Raw genomic sequence first — 25,508 nt, 5'->3', positions numbered from 1 at the left:
TCTGTAAGCATTTTTGTGGGTGATTTTCCAGTTCATGTAAAAGCAACAAATAATCTTGCAGCTGAAGGAAATAAAACTCTAGACTATTGTGCTAAATTAACATACCAATGTGAAACTGAATTGTCCTTCTGGTACATTAAAAATGTAAAGGAATTTAATTTTAATTATGATTAAGAGAACTAAATATAATGTGATAAGATGTATAGTTAGTTATTGAAGATATACAAGATCCAATGCATTTTGCATTTTAAAATTAAGAGTATAATTTGAGATTACTTTATTGGCATTAAGATTGCCATTGTTCTTTCTGCAAGCTGTTTGGGTTAGATCCACCTTTGGTAAGGACATAGGCGTGCCCGGTATTACGAAGATGACTGGTGCAGAACTTCTGTTGGCTTTAAGCAATGAGTGTAGTTGATTTAAGTGCATTCTGTCCAATGGGATTTGCTTCATCTTTGTTTTTTTCTCCCTCTGAGTACTATCAATTTGCCCCTCCATTTGAATTCCTATTCAGCTGTACTCAAAAATTACAGTTTTGATTAATTTAAAAACTTTGCCTTTCTCTATTCTCAGTATGTTAATCTCTTTTGTTTTGATGACTCTATTTTTCACCGATACTTTTTTTCATCATGGCCAAAGTTTCTCTCTCTCTGAGTAACCATTTTCCTCCAGTTTCTTAGACCAAGTGTTGCATGACCACCATGACAGTGTAGCGCTTAGCGCAATACCAATACAGCTCAGGGTGTCAGGGCACCGGAGTTCAATCCTGACATTCTCTGTAAGGAACCTGTCCTGGTTCCTCCAGTTTTCTCCCTCCAAAGACATGCCGGGTAGGTTAATTGGTCATTGTAAATTATCCCACAATTTAGGGTTAAATCAGGGTTGTTGGGGTTTACTGGGCAGTGTGGCTCAAAGGGACAGAAGGGCTTATTTTGCATTGTATCTCTGAATAAAATAAATGGAACTTCGCCTGACTGTTTGAATCCATATTGTCTTCCATGGCTTAATCATTTTCATATTATAGGACACCCTTTAAATTACTAAAACATTTCAAGGTGGTTAGTAGGAGTGTTTTGAATCAAAAATTTGACACTGAGCCACATGAGGAGATACTAATTCAGATGATCAAAGAAGCAGGATTTATTGAGCCTCAAATGAGGGGGATCAAGCAATTGAAAGTGCAGCTGTTAATGGCTGGACAGTTACAATTAGGCAATGTAGGAGGCTAAAGTTGGAGAATTACAGAAAATTGGAAAGTTGTAAGCTACAAAGAGTGATGAGGAGGGAGAGGCCATGTGGGGTTATGAATCTTAAGGAAAAAAAGTTAAAATCTGTACACTGACTGAGCTTGAGTCAGTATGCTTAGTGAATAAAGGGGGTGATGGGTGAACGGTGAATTAATTTGTAGGCAGTAGATTCAATTTGACTATTTTCCCTTCTTTGCTCTTTATACTTTCAATTGCTTCTCTTGTAGTTTCTCTGCAACACAATTTGCTCATCAATTCACCTGATTATTATTCCCATTTCACCTTACAAATCAAGACATTTGCATGGATAAAAATATTTTACATTTAAAGTAACTTCATTGTATGCATTTTAACACTTCACTGTGCAGTGTGTTGGGAAAAGTTCTTTGAAGGGCCATTGTGTCCATCCTGTTGCTCCATCAGCACTCTTTCATCACAAGGTAATTGCTAATCAGGACGGTTGTCTTATCTGATCCAAAGTGAGCACAGACTCTTTTCCCCTCTCCCCCCTCCCCCAACAAACTTGCAATAAGCTCCCTAATTATTTCTCATTTAACTCCAAGGTTGTAATAGTGACTAATCTGCCAAGAAGTCTATTGCATTTATTGGTCATTTACTATGTGCCTGACAAAAGGCTAAATCTCCCCTTTGCTAATTTAAATCTTCTATGCTTAGGAATTAATTTAGTTCGGATTTTTAATTGACTGTTTTGATTGCATTACCTTGATCCACTTATGGTCATTGGATTCGGATATTAGGCACAACGTGTTAATTCAAGTTCTTTGTATTACCTATGTTATAAGTAACTTGTAATCATGCCTTTTTCATCCTACCCCCACCACTGCCATTCTGTCTCTTCTTCCATGTAAGTATGCTGTTTGACTGAGTTGTTCACAATTGCTAATGAAAATGCCCTGAGAGAAGTTTAGCTGAAAGTATGCACCTTATCTTTCAGTTGGAATTACGGCATGATGATGGATGAAGTCCAGTGAAATTACTGTTTTTCTTAATTCTCTTAATGAGAAAGCCTGTCAACAGTGATTTATTTGATACTGGCTGTAAACTGTGTTTCGTTTGATCCCATTATCTGTGCTCTCGAACTATCTCTTTGCCTTGCAGCTCACATTGTGCAAGGAGGCTAGTTGATATATGGCTTTTTTTTTGGCGGGGAGAATGTTGCTTCAAAATTAGCGGAACAGGTTGCTGGGATGGACTGGTTATAGGGCACAGTATTTTTTGTTTCTTCCTGTTATCTTCGGTGAGGCATTGCCAAAGATCGGGATCTGACAGTCCTCTTTTTATGAGACCTATCAGTAACTGTATAGATAGATCTCATTCCCAGCTTTTAAATTAAGAGTAATGGCCCATTAATCAGAGCTGCTCCCATTGTCTGGTCAATGTGGTGTGGAAGATTTACACAGCTTTGGTCAGAGGCTGCAGACACTGACATATTTTTCTCCTCAATGCTCCAAGCTGGTCATTTAGAAAAGACTTGGAAACTGCTGAAGGCTCATCTTTGTCTCTTTGGTGAAATGCCGTCATCTAAAGAAGCAATTACGGTTGTTTGATAAAGTGACTTTTGTAACTTTCATAAATGACTTGAAAATGTGCAAATACATACTTTAATTGAATCCCTTCAGATGGATGGACATGTATGACCAGGAGAATCTCTTCCACTGAAAAAGGTTGTGCTTTGAATTAATAAATGAGGACATCAAAGATTTTGTGATATGCTTTGCTGAAATCACATTGTAATGTGCTCTTCCTGTACAGTAACTATTATTGGATAGATCGTAATTCATTGTCACCATGAGTATTGGGTATAATGGACATTGCTTAAGGCTGTCTAATTTATAACATACAATATGTATAGCAAAGTGGCTTTGTACTCATTCTCTGCTATGGTTGGCTCCCAGTGCTCTGAAATGGCCCTATTTATAATCCATGATTGTGCACTTACAATAATTTAAAATTTTGTTTGTTAGTGTTTAAAACTACAGCTTTAGATTTCTGTTTGATTGTTCACTAATATCAGCATGAATCAGTGGTATGAAAATGCAGATTGCTGGTAAAAAAGGACAGTGGGAGTGGGCATGTCAGAGGGGCAGCTTAATATAAATTGGCTGCCATGGGAACTTCGCTTTAAGAAGTTGGCATTGAAAACAGCTTCTAATGTAAAAACATGTCAGCTTCCAAGTACTGCAGTGTTTTGATTTTCAGTTGTATTTAGTATTTCCAGTGGAATGTATTCCAAGTTGTTAGCGCCAAGCAGGTGCATTGATAATAATACAATATAAGTTAGGATAAAGGAGGGAACAAGACATTAGGAAATAAAAAGCACAACTGTACATTAAATTATACCTATCAGAATGTGCCAGAGAGTATTGAAAGTGTAGTTATTGTGGTTATATTGGAACATGACAGCCGATTTGTTCACAGGAAGTTTCCACGGACAATTACAAAGCAATTTGTTTTGGAGTTAATTGATTGAGAGATGAACACTGACCAGAGCAGTGGGAAAGGGGTGAGAGAGAGTAAGTGGTGTCTTTTTTCTGACATAATCATCTTTTTGAAGAAACAAAAAGGTCAGATGATGTCTCAGTTTTAACTTCTCACCTGAAGGGGAGCATCTCTTCAGTATTGTTTGCTTCAAAGTATTTGATCTGAAAAGGGGGTACAATATTTTTAAATAACTTGCAGTACATTTAGGACCATTGCAATGAGAAAGCATTTCACTTCATAGACATTATGTGAGAAATTACAGGTGAATGGTTGTCAATATCATTTGCAAAAGTGGAAGGCAAAGGCTAAAGCTCTCAATTGTCAAGCGGCACCATGATATTTTCTGCAGAGTGTGTTGTTTCAGAAGGTCCAAACGTTTAGAAGAGGGTTGTTAATCTATTCCTTGCTGTCATGTATTTATGATAGAAAATTGAAATTTGAAGCTTGGAAAAAGCAAAAGCAATTGCCCAGCAGCAATGTGAAAACAGCTGTCACTGACCACGTAGAAACATGTCTGAGTATCGATTTCCCTTTCTTGGACATCTGTTGGAAGCAGGAGCCACCTTTGGGGCACCTGTGGCATCCAGCAACAATGATATAGTGAAACTGGCTGACTAACCAATCAGACTGAATAATTCTAACACTATAAACCACCAAGCAAAAAGCTCCCATTTCTAAATACTTTTAAAATATTTTACAGAAATTAAAACAAGGCTTGGGACATAGACATATTTAAGATAGAAAAATAAAACTTCACAAACAAGGTTAATTTTTCTGAAGAACACAGAATTTTTCATTTGTTTCAGTCAACATGCATGTTATTTGCTTTTCAAGACCTGAGCAGCTGTTGAGTAACAAAGGCCAAACATTCATCATAAAATTAGGTACACCTCATCTGTGAGGCTGTAATTATTGAAGTGATAATATGCATTTGTGTAATTTCATTGATTCTGAACAGATTGCTTGGTGCAGGCTACAACAATGCATTCAGGAAGCAATAAATCAATAATTGCAATAACGGTGTATTATGATGCATGTAAATAATCTAGACATTGCTGTTGGATCTCTTTCTCTTCACATCAATTCTTATTACAAATTGCAGACCATTAGTTCTCTGGAAAAATGTTTTTGTAAATACTGCTTGGAAAATAATCTGCTTTGAAAGTGTATTTTTTGACCTACATTTTGTAGTGCTGCTTCATGTTTCCCTCCCTTAGGGTACATTTATTTTCTTCCTTTTGCTGTTGCCCTCTCTGTCCAATGGAACTCACTCAGATAAAGGTAACCTTTTTTTCTGAACTTAGTAGAGAACCATCAGGGTTTTGTTGCAATCCTTCCTAAGTCTGCACTGTTGAGGCGTATCATTCAGTATGTAGAAAAATTCAAGCACTCATTTATTCTCACTTTTGACACACTGAATGGCTGTTCCCAATCTATTTATTATTACTAACTCTACTTGTATCATTGTTTCACATATTTAACATATGCTAATTAAAGTTAATTTTATAAAAATGATTTGGGACTTGCTCATCTTCATTAAAAGTACCAATTATAAATATTCTAACTGGTTGTGAAGAAGTAGCCTAGCCTTAATATATATGGGAAGAGAGTTGGTATTAAAAATAGTTCAGGATTTTAAAGCTATAGAGAAATCAAGTGGATCAACAAACTGAGATAAAGCCAGTATTATATTTCCCCTTAAGACTAGATCAAAATCAATTTGGAAAATTTCCTAGGAATTTTAGAACAAATTTTAATTCATGTCCCTGGGTTGAAAGGCTTAAGTCAAACCCACTCCACTGCACTGGCCAATTTTTGTGATCTGTTGTACTTTTAATTGTTCGCTCTTCTGTCCAAATGCATGGTTTGCATTTGGTATAGCCATATGATCTTTGGCAGCGTGAAGCACCTGATCTTGGCAATGTGCTAATGATTTGACATTCTGTATTATCTGATTAGTCTAGCATGACAATGAGGCATGTAATTATTAGACAAAAAAGACTGCAGATGTGGATTCTGGAACATGAAACAGGAGGTTGGAAGATTGTGGATCAAGTAGCATCCATGAAAGCCAAACGTACAACTTGATATTTCAGGTTGAGACCCTGCTTTACTTTACTTTAGTCTTGACCTGAAAATTTGACTTGCACCTTTTGCCTCCATTGATGCTGCTTCACACTTTTGAATTCTTCCACCCTTCTATTTTTTTTTGTTCCAGAATTAGCATCTGCAATCTCTTTTGTCCTTCTGAAGTTATTAACACTATAAAATACAATGCAAAGCTTTACTCTACCTGACTGACTCACTACTCCCCCTCCCGCTGACCATTAACTTTATTGAAGGCCTGTTTGTGCCTGATGTGTTTTATTCCATTATCAATACTTATAATTTAATATGTTTGAGGATATACCAAGCTTTACAATTTTATATTTTAGTTATATATTTGAAGCTTTTCTCACTGCTAAATGCAGAGGTAAACTTGGAACAGCATTGTGCAGATTTGAAAGAGCTTAAGCTGTTAAAGACAAATCAGTCTTGTTCTTTTAAAAGAACTAATATGCTATGAAGTGATCTATGTGAGATAATGGAAAGATTAATGCATCTTGTGGAAAAATAAGACCCCAGATCAGATGCAAGAGAAGGAGGAAGAACACCCAAATTCTTCCTCCCAGACTGGACAACAAAGGTTTTGTTTCCTAGATAATTTTGGATGTATCTGATGGATTTTGGGCTGCTGATCATAAAAATCACCATGAAATATTGCTCTCACACACCATTTTTTTGAAGACGCCTATATTTGTTATTTCAATTCATAATTCAAGTCAGTAAAACTGATGCCAAGATTAAGGAAGGCTTTTTATTGGTCCACAAATCCAACAGGTCATCAATGGCAAGCAATTTGAAGAACTTCTAGAGGAACAGGAGAAAATTGCATGGGAGGCATTCAAGGATGTTGTTGAAAATTTTCTTCTAACTACAGAGCACCAGACTACATGCAGCTGGTTGACAACATGCTTCAAGCATACAAAACCATGAAGTGCAACATGTCACTAAAGATTCATTTTCTGCATTCCCATTTAGACTTCTTCCCTGCAAATCTTGGTGCTGTCAGTGACGAGCATGGTGAAAGGTTTCAGCAGGAAATTGCAGTCATAGAGAAACGGTATCAGGGCAACTGGAAGCCATCAGTGCTGGCTGATTATGGTTGGACACTTACAGTGGCATGCAAAAGTTTGGGCACCTCTGGTCAAAATTTCTGTTACTGTGAATAGCTAAGCGAGTAAAAGATGACCTGATTTCCAAAAGGCATAAAGTTAAAGATGACATATTTCTTTAATGTTTTCAGCAAGATTACTTTTTTATTTCCATCTTTTACAGTTTCAAAATAACAAAAAAGGAAAAGGGCCCGAAGCAAAGGTTTGGGCACTCTGCACGGTCAGTACTTAGTAACACCCCCTTTGGCAAGTATCACAGTTTGTAAATGCTTTCTGTAGCCACCTAAGAGTCTTTCAATTTTTGTTTGGGGGATTTTCGCCCATTCTTCCTTGCAAAAGGCTTCTAGTTCTGTGAGATTCTTGGGCCGTCTTGCATGCACTGCTCTTTTGAGGTCTATCCACAGATTTTCGATGATGTTTAGGTCAGGGGACTGTGAAGGCCATGGCAAAACCTTCAGTTTGCACCTCTTGAGGTAGTCCATTGTGGATTTTGAGCTGTGTTTAGGATCATTATCCTATTGTTGAAGCCATCCTCTTTTCATCTTCAGCCTTTTTTTTTTACAGACAGTGTGATGTTTGCTTCCAGAATTTGCTGGTATTTAATTTAATTCATTCTTCCCTCTACCAGTGAAATGTTCCCCGTGCCACTGGCTGCAACATAAGCCCAAAGCATGATCGATCCACCCCTGTGCTTAACATTTGGAGAGGTGTTCTTTACATGAAATACTGCACCCTTTTTTCTCCAAACATACCTTTGCTCATTGCGGCCAAAAAATTCTATTTTAACTTCATCAGTCTATGGGACTTGTTTCCAAACTGCATCGGGCTTGTTTAGAGGTTCCTTTGCAAACTTCTGACGCTGAATATTGTGGTGAGGACGCAGGAAAGGTTTTCTTCTGATGACTCTTCCATGAAGGTCATATTTGTGCAGGTGTCACTGCACAGTAGAACAGTGCACCACCACTCCAGAGTCTGCTAAATCTTCCTGAAAGTCTTTTGCAGTTAAACGGGGGTTTTGATTTGCCTTTCTAGCAATCCTATGAGCAGTTCTCTCAGAAAATTTTCTTGGTCTTCCAGACCTCAACTTGACTTCCACCGTTCCTCTTAACTGCCATTTCTTAATTACATTACGAACTGAAGAAACGGCTACCTGAAAACCCTTTGCTATCTTCTTATAGCCTTCTCCTGCTTTGTGGGCATCATGTATTTTAATTTTCAGAGTGCTAGGCAGCTGCTTAGAGGAGCCCATAGCTGCTGACTGTTGAGACAAGGTTTGAGGAGTCAGGGTATTTATAAAGCTTTGAAATTTGCATCACCTGGCCTTTCCTAACGATGACTGTGAACAAGCCATAACCCTAACAAGCTAATTAAGGTCTGAGACCTTGGTAAAAGTTATCTGAGAGCTCAAATCTCTTGGGGTGCCCAAACGTTTGCATGCCACTTGTAAGTGAGAAGCCTCAGACACGGAGTACAAATGAAAATCATCAACAAAACATTTTTGGCTTAGTTGAACTACTGCAAAGCGTCAGCACCATTATCCAATTAAACACGTTATATTCACAACAGTTAATTTCTTGCTTCTGCAAATTCTCATGTTACAAGTAGTCTGAAATTATGTGTTTTCAGCTTCAAACAGTCTATAATAAGCAAAAAAAAAATTCTGAGGAAACAACATTTTTGAAAAAAATTGTTGGCTAGTGCTATTGGCTATTGAGTGACCTAATGGAGCCTTACTTCTTACAGGGAGCCAGTAGTCCATGGATTTTTCAAAATGGAGTAAGACCAGATGGAATGGCATTTGGAACCTCAGAGCCATGCCTGGGGAGTGCTGACACCAAGTTAGTGGCAAAAGGAGTACACTACCTCACAAACTGCCTGCATGTCCTATAGGGTATATCCTGTTCCAGCTGTTGAAAAGTCTGAAGTTGCTGGTCCTTCTGTTTATGCCGGGTTTATGTGTGTTCCTGATTCTAATGTATTTAGTTCTCATATCATCCCAGCTACTCCTCCACTTTCAAAGATTGTTGGTCAAGGATTCCATGAGTCATTGGGGATGCTGCAATTTCATTCAAGGAAATGTTATGAACATCTGGAAGTCTTGGGAATGAAAGTTATATAGTTTGATGGCTCTGGGTTTGCATACATTGCACTTTAAAAGAATGAGGTGGGATCTCATTGAAGCCTACTGAATATTGAAAGGACTAGAGGATGTGAACCAGAGCATTAGTTCGGAACGTGAAGGTTGGAGAGGAAGGTAGATGTAAGGGCTAGTAAAATCAGGCAGGAGCAAAGTAATAGATACAATAGGACATATAGTTGAAAGTGTGTGTATTTTAATGCCAGGAGTCTTATGGGTAAAGGTGATGAACAGAGCATGGATCAGTCTCACATCAGTGGTAGCAAGGTTACTGTAGAGAAAAATAGGATTTATGAGCACTTGGAAAACTATGGCCTAATTAGGGACAGCCAGCATGACTTTGTACAGGGCAAGTTGTGTCTTACTAACTTGATTGAGTATTTTTTTGATGAGGTGACAGGGTGATTGATGAAGGTAGAGATATGGATTTTAGTAAGGTGTTTGACAAAGTCCCTCATGGGAATCTCATCTAGATGATTAAGATACATGGGATCCATAGTGAATTGGTTGTTTGAATTCAGAAATGGCTTGCCCATTGAGGACGAGGTAGTGGTTGAAGACTTATTCTAGCCAGAGGTCTGTGATTAGTGGTGTTCCACAGAGATCTGTACTGGGATCTCTGCTGTTTGTGATGTACATAAATGACCTAGATGAAAATGTAAGTGCTCGCTTCGGCAGCACATATACTAAAATTGGAACGATACAGAGAAGATTAGCATGGCCCCTGCGCAAGGATGACACGCAAATTCGTGAAGCGTTCCATTTTTTTTTAAAAAAAAGAAAAAAAAAGAAAATGTAGATGGATGGGTTAGTAAGTTTGCAGATGATACAAAGATCAGTGATGTTGTGGATAGTGTAGAAAGAAGACTGGCTAAGAATGCAGGGGGATATAGATCAGTTGCAGATATGGGCAGAGAAATGGCAGGTGGATTTTAATCTGGCCAAATGTGAAGTTTTGCACCTTGGTAGGTCAAGTGTAAAGAGACAGTACACTGTTAAGGGAAAGACGCTTAAAAGTGTTGATAAACAGAGTGATATTGGGGTCCAAGGTTATGGCTCCCTGAAAGTGGCTACATGGGTTGATAGGGTGGTTAAGAAGGATATCCTTTATTAGTTGAGGCATTGAATTCAAAAGTCAGGAAGTTATTCTGCAGCTTTATAAAACTCTAGCTAGGCTGCAGCTTTGGTATTGCATACAGTTCTGGTTGCCCCATTATAGGAAGGATATCATGGCTTTGGAGAGGATGCAGAAAAGGTTTGCCAGGATTTTGTCTGGATTAGAAGGCACATGTTATAACATGCCCTCTAAACTATGTGTTGGACAAAATCTGGGTGTTTTCTTTGGAGCTGCAGAGGCTGAGGGGAGATCTCAAAGAACTTTATAATATTATGAGAGGCATAGATAGAGTAGACAGCATCTTTTTCTCAGAATTGAAAGGTCTAATACCAGAGAGCATGCATTTAAGGTGAGAGAGGGTATTTTCAAAGGAGATATGAGGGGCAAGTTTTTTTTTAACACACAGAGTGATGGGTGCCTGGAATGCGTTAACTGGGATGGTAGTAGAGGTGGAAACTTTAGGAACCTTTAAGAGAAGTTTAGATAGGCACATGAATGTGAGGGAAATGGAAGGATATGAACAACTTATGTCAGCGGAAGAGATTAGTTTATTTAGCCATTTAGCTTGTTTTGGCTGTAGGTCGTGTTCCTTTGCTGTGCTGTTACATGTTCTGAATAGAGAGGACAATGTTGCTTATTTTTACATGTTTCTAGTAGTGAGCGAGTCTAGGACCGGAGAGCACAGCCTCAAAAGAGAAGGACGTTGCTTTAGAACAGAGATGAGGAGGAAGGTGGTGAATCTGTACGATTGATTGCCACCACTGGCTTGCAGACCAAAACATTGGGTATTTTAAAGCAGAATTGATAGGTTCTTGATTAGTAAGTGTGTCAACGGTTACAGGGAGAAGTTAGGAGAATGGGTTTAGGAGGGACTATAAATCAGCTATGATTGAATGGTGGAGCAAACTCTGGGCCAAATGGCCCAATTCATCTCCTATATCTTATGGTTTTGTGTTGACAACATCTGTCCACTTGCTAATCTTTTCCTATGGCAGAGCTTGGAATAATGTCCTTTTTTGTGGATTTGTTTTTGGACGTATGATCAATATGGTTTATTGAATGGAGCTGATTAAGGTTAATTGGTAAAAGATGTTAATATTGAGTCTCATATTTTGCAAGTGGATTTGGAGTATTTTGCAGAGAAAATTATAGTATTTTCATTGTTTGCAGAACCCTGCAGCAGGTTTCAGGAAAGTACAGGAGGATGGTGTTCATTGTTGGCCAGTGGAGGACATGTTTTGTGCTAGGTTGGAGGTATTGATATTCAGATATTCTGTTCCTCAATTAACCAAAGGCTAGCTGGCACATCGAAGACAACGGTGAATTTCATTATTGCTATCTGTACTATCACAAATGTTGCATTGATCCACTGAATCTTCATATCTCTGAAATGGCTGTTGTCTTCTACTGCAAGCTATTTGCAAACAAATTATTTCAGAAGCAATATTCTTTAGAAATTTTTGAGTTGACATTTTTTCCCTCTCTCCCAGCACTTTACAAAGTGTAGTGCGCTCAGGAAGCACTCTTTTGACTAAATTTCCTTTTGGATCTCATAGCTGTGGACGAGATGAAAGTTGAGCATTGCATGGAGATGCTTAATAGTAGGAGAAGAAATAACATGATGGACTAAATCTTTGAATGAGTTAGTGAAAGAGTCATGGGAGAACTAGAATTGATTTCTGCAGAATTTATTTCTGCATTCCTCTGAGTGCCTTTGTAGTAAGGTTAATTTATGGTTGTTTGAAATAGTCATTTCTCTTTCCAGCTGTTCCCCATAACATTAGATTCTCCACCACACAAGAAGCTGCCTACCTCAGCCTTGAATGTATTCAATGATTCAACCTCCATGGCTGTCTGGGGTAAGGAATTCCAAATATTCACAAGCCTCTGATAGCAACATTCCAAGTGGCAGTCAGAACACAGTTTATGAAAGGATGATGCCATCTGCTAAACACAAGATTCTGCAGATGCTGGAAATCCAGAGTAACACACACACAAACCTGGAGGAATTCAACAGGTCAAGCAGCATCTATGGAAATAAATAAGCAGTCAAAGTTTACAGATACCATGTGATCCCACATGGTATCTGTAAACCATACCATATGTTATATGGAGGAAGGAGTTGTGAAGAATGAAGACGCAAGAGTAAAAGGATCCTGAATATTGTTGATTCAACTTAATGTCATTGATCATTAGCATCCAGTTTGTTATCTTTGTTTATTCATGTACTGGGCATATATCTACAAAATAATTATGTTTTTATTTGAAAAGTGGTCAATTACTTAATATGTTACTTTCTTTAACAAAATACAAAATTTCTCTAACATTTAAATTTTTTTGGAAAATAAATATATGGAAGTCTAAAGTTTGCTCTTTTCTATTGACACAGTAACGTAATGCAGAAGACAAAAAAAATCTAAAACAAAATTTATATGAAAAGTCTAGGATGTCTAAGATTTTTGCAGAGTACTGTATATATTGGGACATTTGGGCGGGGTTCCTCCTGTGACTGTTGGGGGGGGGGGGGGAGGAAATAAGATAGGCAGCCAGTGCAGAGTAACCCCTGTGGCATTTCCCCTAAATAACAGATATACTGCTTTAGGTACCATTGGGCAGGTGGGAAGGGGAGGAGTGACTGAACAGAGTAAAGCCAGAGTGATCAGGTGTGGCTCAGAAGGGAAGGGGAAGATTGGGCAAGCCATAGTAATAGGGAATTCATTGGTTAGGTAATAGACTGTGGATGAGAACAAGATTCCTAGATGGTATATAGCCTCCTGGGTTCCAGGGTTAGGGTTATCTCGGATTGAGTTCTCAGCATTCTTAAGTGGGAGGGTGAACAGCCAGAGGTTGTGGCCCATGGTTGCACCAATGACATAGGTAGTAAGGGTGACGATGTCTTGTAACATGAGTTCAGGGAGATGGCTGCTATGTTAAAGGTCAGGATCTCCAGGGTTGTGATCTCAAGATTACTACCCTTGCCTCGTGCTGATGAGGCCAGAAGTAGGAAGATCATACAGTTTAATACGTGGCTAAGTGGAAGGTGCAGGAGGGAGGGCTTCAGATTTTTGGATCATTGACCTCTCTTCCAGGGAAGGTGGGACCTGTACAGAAGAGACAGATTACACCTGAACTGGAGGGAGACTAATGTTCATGCAAGAAGGTTTGTTAGAGTTGCAGGGAATGGGAACCTGAGTGCCAGGGCAGATAGTGGAGTGGTTGTGGGGAAAGATGTTATTAAGCCTACATACAAAGTCAGCAATCAACAGGTTGAGCATGGTGGGGCTAATGTTCTGAGTTGTGTATATTTCAATGTAAGGAGTATTGTCAGAAAGGCAGATGAGCTTAGGGCATGGATCAGCACCTGGAATTATAATATTGTAACTACTGTATTAGTGAGGCTTGGTTGCGGGAGTGGCAGGACTATCAGCTCAATGTTCTGGGATTCATTGTTTTAGATGTGATAGAGCAGGAGGGATTAAAGGGGGAGGGGTGGCATTACTAATCAGGGAAGCAGCACAGCTGTACTCAGACAGGACAAGCTAGGGAGCTTGTCTACTGAGGGTGTATGGATGGAACTGAGGAAGAAAGGGATGGCCACATTAATGGGATTGTATTATAGACCACCTAATAGTCAGCGAGATTTAAAGGAGCAAATTTGTAGAGAGATCGCAGACTTTTGCAAGAAATATAAGATTTTTATAGGTGATTTTAATGTTTCACATATTGACTGAGTCTCCTATACAATAAAGGCGCTGGATGGAATAGATTTTGTCAAATGTATTTTTTAAAAATGTTCTTAATTAGTGCGTAGAAGTCCCAATGAGAGAGTGTGCGATACTTGATCTCATATTAGGGAAAGAAACAAGGCAGGTGACAGAAGTCTGTGTAGTGGCACACTTTGCATCTAGTGGTCATAATGCCATTTGTTTCACGATAAGTATAAGAAAGATAGGTCTGGTCCTTAGATTGAGATTGAAGAAAGGCCAATTTCGATGGTATTAGAAAGATCTGGCAAGTGTGGGCTGGGACAGGTTGTTTTCTGGCAAAGGTGTACTTGATAAGTGAAAGGCCCTCGAAAGTGAAATTTTGAGAATACAGTGTTTGTATGTTCCTGTCAGAATAAAAGGCAAGGATATCAGGTTTAAGGAGCCTTGGTTTTTGAGAGATATTGAGGGCCTGGTTAAGAGGAAGGAGGATGTGCATCGCAGGTAGAGGTAGGAAGAAACAAATGAGATACTTAAGTACAAGAAATGCAAGAGAACACTTAAGGAAATTTAAAAGGGATAAAAGAAGGTATGAGGTTGCTCTAGTAGATGAGGTGAAGGAGAATCCCAAGGACTTCTACAGATATATTGAGAGCAAAAGGATAGCAAGTGACAAAATTGGTCCTCTGGAAGATCAGAGTGGTCATCTATGCATAGAGCTGAAAGAGGTGGGGAAGACTTTAAATGGATTTTTTTTCCTGTATTGTCTTGGGAGATGGACACATAATCTATAGAAGTAAGGCAAAGCAGTAGCGAGGTCATGGACCCTGTACAGATTATGGAGGAAAAAGTCTTTGCTGTCTTGAGGCAAATTAAGGTGGGGAAAATTCCCAGGGCTTGACAAGATGTTCCCTTGGATCCTGTGGGAGGCTATAGTGTAGAAATTGTAAGGGACAGCGGAGATATTTAAAACGCCCTTAGCCACAGGTGAGGTGCTGGAGGATCGGAGGATAGCTAACATTGTTCTGTTTTTTTTTAAAAAAGGGCTATATGAATAAGCTGGGAAATTATAGGTTGGTGCGTCTGACATTAGTAGTCAGTAAGTTATTGGAAAGTATTCTAGGTATTCTAAGCAATTGGGTATAATAAGTATTTGGATAGATAGGAACTGATTAGGGATAGTTAGCATGGCTTTGTGCATGGTAGGTTGTGTCCAAGTCAAAATGTCTTTGTACATGGTAAGTTGTGCCTAATCACTGAAATAGTTTTTCAAGGAAGTTACCAGGAAAGTTGATGAAGGTCAGACAGTGGATGTTTTCTACATGGACTTTAGTAAGGCCTTTGACAACGTCCTGCAAGGGAGGTTGGTCAAGAGAGTTCAGTTGCTTGGCATTCAGAATGAGGTAGTAAACTGGATTCGACATTGGCTTTGTGGGAGAAGCCAGGGAGTGGTAGTCGATGGTTGTGCCTCTGACTGGAGGCCTGTGGCTAGTGGTGTGCCACAGGGATCGGTGCTGGGTCAGTTGTTGTTTGTCATCTGTATCAATGGTCTGGATGATGACGTGGTAAACTGAATCAGCAAATTTGTGGATGACACCACAAATTGCAGGATTGCAGGCATAGTGGACAGCAAGGAAGACTATCAAAGCTTGCTTGCTGAACCAGTTGGAAAAATAAGCTGAAAAATGGCAGATAGAATTTAATGCAGTTAACTGTGAGGCATTGCACTTTGGGAAGACAAACCAGAATAAGACTTGCACAGTGAGCAGTAGAGCACTGAGGAGTGCGGAAGAACAAAGGGATCTGGAAATACAGATCCATAGTTCCTTGAAAGCAACATCGCAGGTAGATAAGGTCATAACTAAAGCATTTGGCACATTAGCCTATTACCCTTCATAAATCAAAGTATTGAGTATAGGAGTTGGGATGTTATGTTGAAGTTGTATAAGACATTGGTGAGGCCTGACGTGGAGTATTCTGTGCAGTTCTGGTCACCTACCTACAGGAAAGATGTCAATAAGATTGAAAGAGTGCAGAGAAAATTTACAAGGATGTTGCCAGGACTTGAGGACCTGGGTTGTAAGGAAAAATTGAATAGATTTGGACTTTATTCCTTAGAGCGTAGGAGAATGAGGGGAGATTTGATAGAAGTATACAAAATTATGAGGAGTATGGATAGGGTGATTGCAAGCATTTTTTTTCCCACTGAGGTTGGGTGAGACTAGAACTAGAGGTCATGGGTTCAGAGTGAAAGGTGAAATGTTTAAGGGGAGCATGAGGGGGGAACATCTTCACTCAGAGGATGGTGAGAGTGTGGAACGAGTTGCCAGCACAGGTAGCGGATGCGGGTTTGATTTCAATATTTAAAGGAAATTTGGATAGGAGAGGTATGGAGAGTCTTGGGTGCAGGTCGGTGGGATTGGGCAGACTAATAGTTTGGCACAAATTACATGGGCTGAAAGGCCTGTTTCTGTGCTGTAGTGTTCAATAATTGTTGAGATAGATGTTTGTGGCTCCAGATGACTGAATTGCAGTTGTTAAATGGTTTGGGCTTCGCTCTCTTCGACATTGATTAGATCAGCCATATTGAGATGGTGAAAGTGTGCTATGAGTGTCCATTAACTAATGGAACATGTGTAGCAGCAACATTATCTCATATTCACAAAAGCAGTTCGAACATCAATATTTACCTTTATACACCTTTTCCAATTGGAAAATCCTATTTTAATGTCTAAAATTTGGCTTAAAGAAATGTATATTGAGGAATAGCTATATTGTACCTTTTTTCTTATGGAAGAAAGGCAGTGCAAAATTACCTTATGTTTTTCAGGAAGAAAGGAAAATGAGTAAATGGGGAAAAATAACAGGGCTTTTGGTCAACTGAGTCAGTGCTGACCTTCAAATACACTTTTATACCCATCCCATTTTTAAAATTTCTTCCACATTCCCATCAACTTCCTCAAGAATCTACCACTGATGGAGACAGTAGGGGCAATTTTCTTTAGTCCTATTTTTGCCTGCATACCTTTGGAATTTGAGTGCAAACTCTTGTGAGAAACCCAGGTTATAACATGAACAATATGCAAACTCCACACAGTACCAGTCATAATCATGGACCAGAGCAAACGAGAGAAAATCTGCAGATGCTGGAAATCCAAGTAACACACAAAATGCTGGAGGAACTCAGCAGGCCAGACAGCTTCTATGGAAAGGAGTAGACAGTCGATGTTCCGCGCCCAAAACATCGACTGTACTCTTTTTCATAGATACTCCTTGGCCTGCTGAGTTCCTCCAGCATTTTGTGTGTGTTGCATGAACTAGAGCAGGCTGTTTGACTATTTGATCCCAGCTCTATAGCATTTCTACTTTCCAAGCCAAACAATCAATTACATTCTCAATCACCATGGGTCTCTAACTGCAAGACTGGTTTGAATTCAGAAGTAAGCTAGGTGGCCACTTTATCATTAATGCAAATATCTAATCAGCCAATCATGTGACAGTATCTCAATGCACAAAAGCACACACACGGTCAAGAGGTTCAGTGTTGTTCAGGCCAAACATCAGAATGGGGGAAAAATGTGATCAAAGTGACTTTGACTGTTGGTGCCAGACAGGATGGTTTGAGTATCTCAGAAACTGCTAATCTCCTGGGATTTTCATGCACAACTGTCTCTAGAGTTTACAGAGAATGGTGTGAAAATTTTTTTTAAAAACATCCAATGAGTGGCAGCCTTGATAATGAGAAAGGTCAGAGGAGAATGGCCAGAATTGTTCAAGCTGACAGGAAAGTGACAGTAACTCAAATAATCATGCATTACAGCAGTGATGTACAGAAGAGCATCTCTGAATGCATGCCACATTGAACCTTGAATTGGATGAGCTACAGCAGCAGAAGATGCAAACACACTCAGTGGCCACTTTATTAGGTACAGGAGGTACCTAACAAAGTGGTCACTGAGGGTATGTGAGGAATGGGTTTCATGGATGGTAAAACTCAATATTACTTGTCATGTCACTGTGGTGAACTACATATACCTGTCTGGACACGCCCCCCCCCCCCCCCCCCCCCCCCCGCTGACTGCTCCTGTGGCTCCTCCCACTGACCGTGGCTCCTCCCACAGACCCCGGTATAAAGGTGATTGGAGCCTGAGCCCTGCCCTCAGTCTCCAGGATTTAGTATGGTGGTCAATTGCTGCTTGTTCTTTCTTCCAGCCAATAAAAGCCTATATCTCGCCTCACGTCTCGGAGAGTTATTGATGGTGCATCAATTTTATTGGCTGGAAGTTTAAAACATGGACAGCATTTTACATCCGGAAAAATTAGACCTTGATCCTCAAGACTCCGAAGCAGCTCTTGCCTTTGAACTCTGGCTTGCATGCTTCCAATCATACTTGGAACAGATTCCAGTGACTGAGCCTGCCACAATGTACAAAATATTACTATCCAGAGTAAGTCCGAAAGTATTCTCCCTTATCAGGGACCTACCGACCTACCAAGGGGCACTGGACGCCCTCAAAAGACAGTACCTGCGGTCGGTGAACACTGTCTACGCAAGACATCGCTTAGCGACGCGGCGACAGCGACCCGACGAGTCGAGCGCCGAGTTTCTCCGAGCCCTACAGATACTTGCGAACTTGCGACTGCAAAGGTCTGACGGCGGAACAACATGCGGAGCTGCTAGTACGAAACGCCTTCGTTACGGGGATCAGGTCAGTGTACGTGCGCCAGCGGCTGCTGGAAAATGCCGATCTTACCTTATGCTCGGCGATCGAGATGGCCGACACGCTGGAGGCTGCTCTGCACAACGCTGACACTGTCCAGCCGCGCGATCCCCCACCGGTTCCGTGGACACTGCAGACCCCGCCACTGCCAGTCGCGAGTCCACGAACTCCCCGAACCCGACCACAGCTGCTGCCAGTCGCAAGTCCGCGCAGTATTACTTCTGCGGACTCTAAAAGCACCCCCGAAAACACTGCCCGGCCCAAGAAGCGACCTGCTCCAGCTGTGGGAAGAAGGGCCATTTCGCCAAGGTTTGTAAGTCTGAACCACGAGCGGGGTCGGGCAGCGCTGCGTGTGAGGCATGGGGGCCGCCATCTTGCCTGCCCGCCTCGTGTGAGACATGGGGGCGGCCATCTTTGTTGGCGCCACCTCGCCCCGACCCCGACCCACCGGTGCTTACCGGGCACCAAGACGGCAGTTCAACTCTGGCCTCCGTAACCCTCGACCAAAGCGCCCCACACCAGCTTGCAAGGTCAATGATGGACATCCTGGTGGAGGGGCACAGGACTAGCTGCCTGTTTGACACTGGCAGCACTGAGAGTTTTATTGACTTGGACACGGCCGGTAGGCCAGTAGCATTCTTTTCTCATACCCTTCAAGGCCCTGAAATTCGGCACTCCGCGGTGGAGAAAGAAGCCCAGGCCATAGTGGAAGCTATTAGGCACTGGAGGCACTATCTCGCCGGCAAAAGGTTCACCTTGCTGACCGACCAGTGCTCAGTTGCATTCATGTTCAGCAACCAACAACGGGGCAAAATCAAAAATGATAAAATTTTGTGGTGGAGAATAGAACTCTGCACATACAACTATGATATCCTGTACTGGCCTGGAAGGCTCAATGAGCCCCCTGATGCCCTATCCCGGGGAGCGTGTGCCAGCGCACAGCTCGACCAGCTATACGCCCTCCATGCACATCATGGACAATGACCTTGAGGACATCAGGACGATGACCAGGGACTGCCAAGTCTGCGCTGAGTGCAAACCGCACTTCTACCATCCTGAAAAGGCGCAACTTATCAAGGCCACCCGCCCCTTTGAGCGACTGAGTGTTGACTTTAAGGGCCCCCTTCCCTCCACTGACCGCAATGTCTACTTTCTCAACATTATCGACAAGTACTCGCGATTCCCCTTTGCCATCCCCTGCCCCGACACCACTGCCACGTCACCACTGCCACGTCCGTCGTAAAAGTCCTGCGCCAGCTCTTCACTCTGTTCGGATATCCCTGCTATATCCACAGTGATAGAGGGTCCTCCTTTATGAGTGACGAGCTGTGCCAGTACCTGCTGGCTAGGAGCATTGCTACTAGTAGGACCACGAGCTATAATCCCCAGGGAAATGGACAGATGGAGAGGGAGAATGCCACGGTGTGGAAGGCCACACTTTTAGCCCTTAAGTCTAAAGGGTTGCCGGTCCCTCGATGGCAGGAGGTCCTCCCCGAGGCACTCCACTCTATCCGCTCCCTGTTATGTACATCCACCAATGCCACCCCTCACGAACGCCTATTTTCTTTTCCCAGGAAGTCTGCCACTGGGACCACCCTACCGGCTTGGCTGACATCCCCAGGGCCAGTGCTGCTCCGGAGACATGTGAGGAGCAATAAATACTCCCCGCTGGTCGAGAGGGTTCACCTTCTACATGCGAACCCCCAGTATGCCTACGTGGTCTTACCTGATGGGTGGGAGGACACGGTCTCCGTCCGTGACCTGGCGCCCGCAGGAGCAGCAGACCACTACCCCGAACACTCCACGGTAACTATGAACCCTGTACCTGAGGTGACACCGCGCACACCGAGCCCTACACAGACTCCTCATGACACTCCTATACCGGGCGCCTCGCACACGCATGAGGGATCACTGACGCCTAGTGGGCTGACACCTCCAGTTAGGCCGGAACCAGCACAACCACCGTTTCCGGTGCAATCACCACCGGCACCTGTGCAATCACAGCCGGTGCTACGTAGATTGCAGCGACAGATTCGACCACCTGATAGACTTAACCTGTAAATATACTTGTAAGAAACTTCGCCCCATGGGGACTCTCTTTTAAAACAAAGGGGGGGGGGTGAATGTGGTGAACTACATATACCTGTCTGGACACGCCTCCCCCCGCTGACTCCTCCTTTGGCTCCTCCCACTGACCGTGGCTCCTCCCACAGACCCCGGTATAAAGGCGATTGGGGCCTGAGCCCTGCCCTCAGTCTCCAGGATGCAGTGTGGTGGTCAATTGCTGCTTGTTCTTTCTTCCAGCCAATAAAAGCCAATATCTCGCCTCACGTCTCGGAGAGTTATTGATGGTGCATCAGTCACATGCTGTAACACAGAAGGACTAGGCGCCTAGGGAAATCAATAAACAGCTGAAGGTGTGAAGTACAGGAGAGCAATATTTATGTGCATGTAGTCCCAGAACATCCCAGAGCACTATACATCCAGTGTAACACTTTTGAACTGTAAGAAGAGGAATTCCAAGTTGCAAGTTGTTTATTAAAAGCCAAAAGTGAGGAGCAACTGGGAAAATAAAACTTAAATCCACAAGTTTTGCAGGGAGAAATACAAGACCCTGAGATATTTTAGTAACTGAATAGAATTAAATTGACTCATTAAAAAAAAACAAGGAGCAGTTTAAAGCAAAGGAAGTTGTGTAGCCTAAACAAAAGAAAGGCAGAGGAAATGGAGAAGATTAACAAAAATGTTCAAAATGTTATAATGGCAATGAATGGAGTGTGGGGAAGTTAAGCAGAGGAACTGGAACCAATTACTGTACTGGAAAATCGAGACATCATCATCACATCAATAAAATGAAAAAATGCATCTACAGAAATATGACTGCAAACTGGGAAAGAATGGAAAATAAGCAGATTGGGGCCAAATATATTTCAGAGGAAAAAGAAAACATGAGTGGGGACAAAGTGGAGACATTAATAGAAGAAGGAATACAAGTAATTAATAGTGACCAGGAAGGAGTAAAACCAAATATGTTTGGAATTCATTATGTTTTTATACATAATGCAACTGCATTGAAAATAGAAAATTAAATAGGAAATTTGCAGTAAGATTAAGGAGGAATAACAAAATTAGTGTTTGAGATTTTATTTAGTCACTTATGGCAAAGGTATTGTTGGATAAGATTATGAAGAGTTCAGTAAACTTTGAGAAGAATTTACATGGTATGAACCTCTTGGGAGCTGCAGCCACATAATGTTCAGAGTTATGCCTGAACTAGAGAATGAAGAGTTCACTATGTAAGCGAAGGTGAGTAAATAAGGCTGCTTTAGAGAATAAAATCAATGACATACTATGTGTTATCATAAGAGATAAAGTATAGTCAAGAGGGAATGTGCTTTGTATTTTAAAGCCATGCAAAAACTTAATTACTGTATGTAGTATGTATCCTTGGGTGCCTTGCTTTATTGAAGATTAACTGTAAATAAGTCTGAATATTTCAGGTTTTCGTCTTTTGTTACAAGATAGGACGAGGCTCTTTATCTCCTGGAACCTGTTTTCAGGACAATCTCACCTATTTCTTTGTAACTTATCCTTTCTCATGTCTATCTTCAACAACCTGACGGAGAGAACATTCATTTCTCTAACTTTGGTAATTTCTCCTCCCTCCCCTTTTCTCTCTTTCCATTCCCCATTCTGGTGACCCCTTCACCCTTTCTCCTCATCTACCCATCACCTCCCTCTAGTGCCTCTCCTTCCTTTTCTTTCATGGTTCACTCTCCTCTCCTATCAGATTCCTCCTCCTTTGGCTCGTTACCTCTTCCACCTATCACCTCCCAGCTTCTTTCTTCATCATCCTCACTTGCTCTCACCTATCGCCTGCCAACGTGTACATCTTCTCCCTCCCCCACCTTATTCTGGCTTCTGCTCCCTTCCTTTCCAGCCCTGATGAAGGGTCTCAGCCTGAAACATTGACTGGTCATTCCCCTCCATATGTGCTGCCTAACTTGTTGAGTTCCTCCAGCATTTTGTATGTGTTGCTCCAGATTTACAGCATCTACAGAATCTCTTGTTTTCCTGATTCACCTTGCTCTCCTCCATCCTAGGGGTAATTGGCAGTAAGCAATCAACCTCCCAATCAGAAACATAGATCCTACTGTACTTTGAGCATGTTAACACTTAACCTTACTTTTCCCCTTTTGCACTATTTATGACATGTCTTTGGCAATGGAAGAAAACCAGTGCCCTGTGAAGCATTTTCTTCACAATGCTGAAATATAAATATGGAACTATAGCACCCTTAAGAAGTGAAGTGATCAAAGAGAAATCATACAAATTCTGTGCAGACAGCACAGGTCGTCAGGATTGAACTGGGGTTTCTGGAGGTGAAAAGTAGCAGGACTAGCTGCTGTACCATCATGATGTATTCATTATCTCCATTAATTAAAGGGTCTGAATGAGGGATCATTAATGGAAGATTCCATTTATTAAGTTGAGAGTATCAAGAATAAATTTGACAGTGTTGCAGCATAGTCTTCCTTTTCTGTATTGAAATGAAAGGAATTAAAGAATATTGGAACTGGGCAAGTACTGCATGTGTGGTCACAACTGTTTGGTCAACATTCTAAATGGCTGCATCATAGCCTGGTATGTAGGCTTCAATGCACAGGATCAAAAGAGGCTGCAGGTGTTTGTAGACAGCCAGTTCCATCAGGGGCACAACCCTCACCACCATTGAGGACTCTTCAAAAGGTGGTGCCTCAGGGAGTTGGCATCCATTATTATGGACCTTCACTATCCAGGACATGCTGTCTTCTCATTACTACCATCAGGGAGGAAGTACAGGAGCCTGAAGACCCAGACTCAATGTTTTAGGAACAGCTTCTTCCCCTCTGCCATCAGACTTCTACATGTTCCATGAACCCATGAACTTGCTTTTTCCCTTTTGCACTATTTATTATTTATAATTTATTTTTAGTATAATTTTATTGCACTGTACTGCCACAAAAACAAATTTCTCTACATGTATCAGTGATGATAAATCTGATTCTGACATGAAGAGTAAATAGTTACATGGAACACAGAAATTGTTACCATTTTCTGTGGTATAAATTTGTTTTTCTAGGGATGTTTTGTGTACTTTAAAATTATCAATTTAAAGAATGATTATTGATCAAATGACTCGAGAACAGCTTCTTCCCCACAGCTATTCAACTAGCCACCAATTTTGCACTAATCTGAATCTGATAAATAATAAATTATAAAAACTATTTTTCATTTTGAAATACTTGTGTATAAGATGTCCTTTTGCAAGTGAACATGCTTTCCAAGATTGTTGGTTTCCTGTATTCTCAAGTTCTTAATGAATGAAATGGAAGCAATCTGGTGGGTTAATTGACAGAAAATTTCCAAAGGTAAAAGAAATTAATCATTTTTTTCTAGTAATTTCTAGTAATTTTTGGATTTGTGAGCTTTACTAGCCAGTCCTAAACAAATGTGCTTTTTCTGTTGATGCATTATTCTTCTAATATGAAAGTGTTAATAAAACCATTGAAACCTTTGAAGTGGAATAAAATTCCTTAATTATTTTTTAAGGTAAAGTGCAGTCAGTGAACCTCTTGGAGAATGCCCTATGTAATGCATTGTGATCAACTGTTTTTTTAAAAACTCTGAGCATTCTTAGAACAAATACACATTCTTTACATTTCTCTCAAGCATCAACACGCAGAGACAGTGACTAAATAATATGTATTTATTGGATGTGGGGATGGGGTATGTGCAGGGGAAAATAATAAAGACAGGAAAGATAGGGTGAGGTGCAATGGAAAATGATCTCTGAGAATATGCTATAAAATGGTTCAGGGAGGCAAAAAACAATTTTATCATACCTAGTATGCCCAGCAACATAGATTTATTGAAGTGAGATTGGCTGTGACCACTGTGAAGATCCCTGCTACACCTGATGATCCTGTGATCTCTGTCTCAGAGGCTGATGTTAGGCTGTCTTTTAAGTGAGTGAACCTTCACAAGGCGGAAAGTCCAGATGGAGTACCTGGTAAGGCTCTGTGCCAACCAACTAGCCCAAGTATTCAAGGACATTTTCAACCTCTCACTGCTACAGGCAGAAGTTCTCTCTTGCTTCAAAAAGGCAACAATTGTACCAGTACCTATGAAGAATAATATGAGCTGCCTTAATGACTATTGCCTGTTAGCACTCATCTACAATAATGAAATGCTTTGAGAGGTTGGTCATGACTAGACTGAACTCCTGCCTCAGCAAGGACCTGGACCCATTGCAATTTGCCTATCACCACAATAGGTCAACAGCAGACGCAATCTCAATGGCTCTCCACACGGCTTTAGACCACCTGGACAACACAAACACTTATGTCAGGATGCTGTTCATTGACTGTAGCTCAGCATTTAATACCATCATTCCCACATTCCTGATTGAGAAATTGCAGATCCTGGGCCTCTGTACCTCCCTCTGCAATTGGATCTTTGACTTCCTAACCAGAAGACCATAGTCTGTGTGGATTGGTGATGACATGTCCTCCTCGCTGACTATCAACAATGGCGCACCTCAGGGGTGTGTGCTCAGCCCATTGCTCTACTCTCTATATACACATGACTGTGTGGCTAGATATAGCTCAAATAACATCTATAAATTTGCTGACAAAACAACCATTTTTGGTAGAATCTCAGGTGGTGACGAGAGGGCGTACAGGAGTGAGATATGCCAACTAGTGGAGTGCTGTTGCAGCAACAACCTGGCACTCAACGTCAGTAAGACAAAAGAGCTGATTGTGGACTTCAGGAAGGATAAGATGAAGGAACACATACCAATCCTCAGAGGGATCAGAATTGG

At 41.2% G+C, this 25,508-nt stretch overlaps 1 non-coding gene across 1 annotated transcript; it reads left to right on the top strand.

Annotated features, from left to right (window-relative positions):
• Positions 1-9,763: 9,763 nt before the first annotated feature.
• Positions 9,764-9,870, top strand: LOC140741654 (U6 spliceosomal RNA). Its single transcript, XR_012102111.1, has one exon. It is a non-coding gene; the product is annotated as a U6 spliceosomal RNA (small nuclear RNA).
• The last annotated feature ends 15,638 nt before the right edge of the window (positions 9,871-25,508 follow it).

This window comes from Hemitrygon akajei, chromosome 18, assembly GCF_048418815.1.
Source record: "Hemitrygon akajei chromosome 18, sHemAka1.3, whole genome shotgun sequence".
Classification (NCBI taxonomy): Eukaryota; Metazoa; Chordata; class Chondrichthyes; order Myliobatiformes; family Dasyatidae; genus Hemitrygon; species Hemitrygon akajei.
The sequence above is the reverse complement of the archived record's forward strand: the minus strand, read 5'-3'. Positions and strand labels throughout refer to the sequence as shown.